The following is a 5,406-nucleotide window of genomic DNA, read 5'->3' as shown; positions in this document are numbered from 1 at the left end:
CCAACAGCGTTTTCTTTCCTATTTTTGATCATTTTCTTTCTTTATGTTATGGCAGGCCAATGTGGTTTAAGAAATTTTCTTTTACACCTCACTCTTTACTGTGTCAACTCTACTGCGTTGGATATGATTGTACCTTAGATAGCATCAAAGAACAAGATCAATAGCTCTAAATAGTATAAGACAGGTAATTCCAGTTTTATTTTTCTAATTTTTTCATGCTCAAAACAGGGAAGAAATTTAAACTCTAAAACCTCCTTGCCTTTAGTAGTGTCTCTATATAACGGGAATCAGTCAACCTGGGACAAGATTCTAGGCAAAATTTTTCGTTGGAGTCTTTTATAGGTGCAATCTTTCATATCTGTAAAATTCTGAGGGTACAATTTTCCTTGATCGTGACAATTACCCATATAGTGTTAAATCTTTTTTACTTTCCGATGGTTTCTTTTTCCATAGTTGACCTTTCTTTTGGTGCGATTTTCAAGGTATAACTTTTTGTGGCACACCATTTCTAAATAGGGAGTAAATTATTAATTCAGTTCATAAAGTTAAATTTTGTAAATAAGTGTGTACCCAGGATTTTTTGCTCAAAGGCAGGGAGTTTTGGTGGGGAGGGGGTCTATTTATTTATTTTTGTTTTTATAGAACGGATTTTCGTGTTTATATGAATTTTTGTTACTTTTTAAGGGTCGAGTAAAAATTGGGGCAGGAGTTCTCATAACCAGTAACCCCCCCCCTCCTTAGATACGGCCTTGGCCATAAAGCATACCCTGTTTAATAAATTCAACGTAGTGCCATTGAAATTAGTTTATTTCAAGACTCTTGGTTCTATGAAATGTCAATATATGATCACTAATTTGCAGTGGTATACTCGAAACTAGGCGAAAAAGAAATTGGACTAAATTCACAAAAATTTATTAACCTTAAATATTCAAGAATATTACATAATTAATCTGTTAATAAATTAGCTCACATTTACGCTTTATTTTACACAGTTATTGACTAATCTTCCATGAAAAGTAATTATTGTAACGACTTCATGGTCCGCGTAGGCTATTACTTGCCCCATTGAAATAAAAAATCAACAAAAACAATGATTAAAAACAAAATAATGAAGGTTTGATGTTAGTTGATAATTACAAATTGTACTTAATAGTAAAGGCGTAGTGGTTCAATGTCATCGACAGATTACTTAATATTTTTAAGATTCTTAAGGTTTGTGTTTTGTGCGAAATCTGAGACTTTGCCACAAGCCTATAGCCAAAGAGTAGGGTTAACTTGTAAGAGTAGAGACTGGGGTGAGCATCGGCAAAAAATCATCAGTGCCATCTAGCATTGGGCGACGCTTGGTATTTTTTGAAGCTGTGTAATTGTTTTCCGTCACAAACTGAGATCAGACACTTATTATTACACCAACTTTAATAATTTCACAAATAAATAAATTATTTTCATTTTTACACTGAAAATATGCCAATTGTCGCCAAATGCTAAATGGCGGTGATTTTTTTTGTTGATATTAGCTCCAGTTCCCACTCTTGTAAGTTACCCATAATGTTTGCCTTAAGCTGCCACTTACACCAAAACGAGAAGATAATTGTATAATTGAGTTAGTTAATTTCAGATCCGTCCATTCATCGAGCCGGAAATATGATGTTAACTAGGCTTTTTCTTGAAGATTTATCCAAATTTCTTAAGAATTAGGTTGCTCTCTTCAATGATTTTCAACCAATTTAAACGTTTTTTCCAATCTAGAAAAAATGAAAACGTTTAAAAAAAAATATGCTTCGGTACGCGGATAAAACCAAATCTCGATTATTGAGTGATGGCAAAATTGTCGTCCTATGTTGAAATATCCAAACCGTAGGGCTACAGAAAGAAAAAAAAAATTCACAAATTTGCAAAGGGATCATAAGCCTTATAAAGTGGAAAATCAAGTTAAAGGCAAAGGGGCGGATACTGAATTATTATTTTTGGGAGGGACCGCTAAAAATATGGCCTCTCCATAAAGTATTTTTCTCTCTTCCTACCCTGTGATTAGTGGAACTTTCGGTCTTCTTGGGGAACGGGGTAAGTGCCCCTAAGACCACCCACTGGATCCATCCCTGTAGAGATATGTACTTGGGGAGGGGGGTCAGCCCTGATAATATTAATTAAGGGCTAATTTTTTATTTTAAAAGAAAAGCAATACAAGTGACTGGGAATCGTTTATTAAAAACTGAATTATCAAAAAGAGATGGTTGCTGTTATGTCAAAAGGTAGTATCTGAAATTTTTACATCTTAAGATAATTTCAAAAAAAAATCTGATGCCAGATTTACAGGTCTTGGCATTTCCCATCGGAAAACCTTAGTTCAAAAACTATATATTTATCTATGTATTCCCCTTGGTTTATCATATATATATATATATATATATATATATATATATATATATATATATATATATTAATATATATATCATGAAGATTACACATGAAAATTTGAACAGGAAGTGAAACAAGCTCAGGAAGTGAAACAAAGAAACTGCTTGAAAAATTCTTTACTCGAAAGCTTTTAATGCTTTTTACTGGCTAATAACTTCACACAGAAAACCAATGAGGAGGGTATTGGCTCTTTGTTCTTTTTACTTGCTTAAAATTTTGCACAGTAATACAGGAGAACTAATCAGCTTCAACAATCCATTTTTAACTCGTTTTTAAGGAATAATATTACTGACTTGCAAAAATCCTTCACTTACTTAAACCAGTGAAATTAAAGTGCACTTTTTATCGAGGAACAACTGGAAATCAATGTCTCTTTTGCGCTTTGACTGCAATTAAATAAAAAAACAAGCTTTTTTTAAAACTGAAAGTAAGGAGCGACATTAAAACTTAAAGCGAACAGAAATTACTCCGTATATGAAAGGGGCTTTTCCTCCTCACCGCCTCGCTCTTTACGCTAAATTTTGACTCTTTCTCTTAACTCTACTTTTTAAAACAGTAAAACACTTTAGCCTAAAGAGCGGGTGGTTGAGGAGGAAAAGCCCCTTTCATATACGGAGTAATTTCTGTTTGTTTTAAGTTTTAATGTCGCTTCTTACTTTCAGTTAAAAAAAACTTGTTTTTCTTACTTAGTTTCTGAACGTTTTTGAATTAATGCATGTTTTTGGCTCTCCGCACATAAATAATTAAAATGAAATTTGCATATTAATTCTTTTTTCTGATAAAAGACTTTCTCATAATTTTGATCGGAAGATTTTGTGGAAAAAAGGAGCAGGGGAGGAGGCCCAGCTGCCTCCTCCCCTTACTTAAAAAGGCAACAAGAACTTTTAATTTTCTACGAACGTTTTTATGAGTAAAAAATATATGTAAATTATGAATTAACTTATGTAACTAGCTTCTATATTTGTATGTTTTTATTACGTATATGAGGGGAATCACCCCCTCGTAAATAACTCGTTCTTTACACTGAAGCTTAAATTTTGTCCCAATTCCTAAGAATGACCCCTGAATCACAAAGGCAGTAGAATAAATAGTTGAAATTACCAAAAATACTAAAAAATCAGAGATTGTTCTTAAAAAAAAACAAAAAAAATACTTCTTAGAAAACAAAAAAAAACAATTATTGCAAAGCCGAAAATATTATTACTTAACAAAAATACATCCCAAGATATCACAAGTTCCTATTACAAAATACTTATTACGAAACAAAAAATATTTCTTACAAAACGAAAATACACCCTAAACAATCACAAAGTAAACTTACAAAATACTTGTCACAAAAAAAATACTTCTTAAAACAAAATAATCCTTAAATAGCAACATACTGTTACAAAACAAAAATATATCCTTAAGAATCAGACTTTTCTTACGAAATTCAAAATACTTCTTACGAAACAAAAAACAATTCTCACATTGCAAAAAAGCAATTCTTACAAAAAATACATCTTAAGAAATCACAACTTTTTATTACAAAACCAAAAAAATACTTCTTACAAAACAAAAAGATAATTCTTACAGAATAAAACACATTCTAAACTATCCCAAATTGTTTTTACAACATACAAAATACTTATTACAAAAAATTTACAAAGCAGAAATATATCCTAAGAAATCAGGGATTGATCTTAAAAATGCAAAACACTTCTTTAAAAAAAAATCGCAGAGAACAAAAATATATCCTAAAAATAAGATTGTTCTTACAAAATACAAAATACTTATTACAAAAAAATACTTCTTACAAAGCAAAAAATAATTCTTACAAAAAAATATTGTGGTTTATTTCTTGAATTTTCCTAAGGAATATTGGGCTTTAAGAGGAGGCCAGAGGAGGACTTTTAATAGGTTTGGTAATCAAAATGAAGAGCCATTCCTGGGGGGGGATTAACCCGGTCAGCTGTCTCATGTGCCACAGCTGGGGGACGTTGGGGGATTTTCAACTTTGATAAAAATCGCTTTGATATGTCGCTTTGATATTAGCTTATATTTGAATCGGGATGGGGGTGCTGCAATTATTTTTCCCCGGGCATCACCATCCCTAGAAGCAGCTCTGTCTAAATGCGGATACTAAGGTACAAGTATATATTTTGTAATGGTTTATTTTGAAGCACGAATAAATATTTTTACGAAAAAACTCAGGTTGGCACTCCCTTAGAGACTGCGCTGCTTATGGCCCCATGCCGCATCGAAACCTGTATTTTATCCTGAAATCTAAAATTAGAACCCAAATCTGATCCCCTCAAAGAAACACGCCAGCAGGATTTATTTTGGGAGATGGGGCAAAAATGGAAAAAGCCATTCAATAATTTTACTAAGAAGTGGCCTAAAACTCGTAAAAATGTAACCTGGGCTTTAAACCTCTTTCTACATATGTGTGTTTCCTCAAAATATACCCTTTTATTCACTCCTGTCATACGTCGCCTTGACAGGTGCGTGCTCATTGGGGATGTTCGAGCCTCTAGGCCCCTCAAAATCTTGGATTTTTGTGATTTTCTTTGAAGTTCTTATCAAATTATCACATAATTTTTATTATCCCTTCCCCTCCTGAAAAAAACTATTGGAGACAGTCCTGGGCCTATAAGAATTATTTTCCCTACTCTTCCTTTCACTTACTGATACGAAATAAAAAATGAATGTATTAAGACAAGTATTTGTCAAATTGCCGGATTTGTAATGATCATTCGTCATTTGTCCATAACATTTATGCATGATTTACTATATACTGTAGATTATATTTTTTTTGTTTCTTTGTTTTTTTTTCTTTACAGATGTCATTCACCCATGATATTCATCGTAAAAAGTATGTGTGAAGTTTCATTTTTATTGGTAAATTTATTCTTTTTTTATTTCAGACAAAATCATTTTCCTTGTACAGATTTCGAAATTGTACTGTTTGCACTTGAAAGTATTTTCTTAAGACTACTTAAAACAAGT

General features: G+C 32.2%; 1 long non-coding RNA gene across 1 annotated transcript in view; it reads right to left on the bottom strand.

Moving 5' to 3' along the window:
* Nucleotides 1–954: 954 nt before the first annotated feature.
* The window catches only part of LOC136036435 (uncharacterized), a 46,460-nt gene continuing 42,008 nt past the window's right edge, over nt 955–5,406 (bottom strand). Inside the window, exon 3 of the long non-coding RNA XR_010619725.1 lies at nt 955–1,745. This is a non-coding gene — a long non-coding RNA (uncharacterized LOC136036435). The remainder of the gene's footprint in view (nt 1,746–5,406) is intronic.

This window comes from Artemia franciscana, chromosome 15, assembly GCF_032884065.1.
Source record: "Artemia franciscana chromosome 15, ASM3288406v1, whole genome shotgun sequence".
Taxonomy (NCBI): domain Eukaryota; kingdom Metazoa; phylum Arthropoda; class Branchiopoda; order Anostraca; family Artemiidae; genus Artemia; species Artemia franciscana.
The sequence above is the reverse complement of the archived record's forward strand: the minus strand, read 5'-3'. Positions and strand labels throughout refer to the sequence as shown.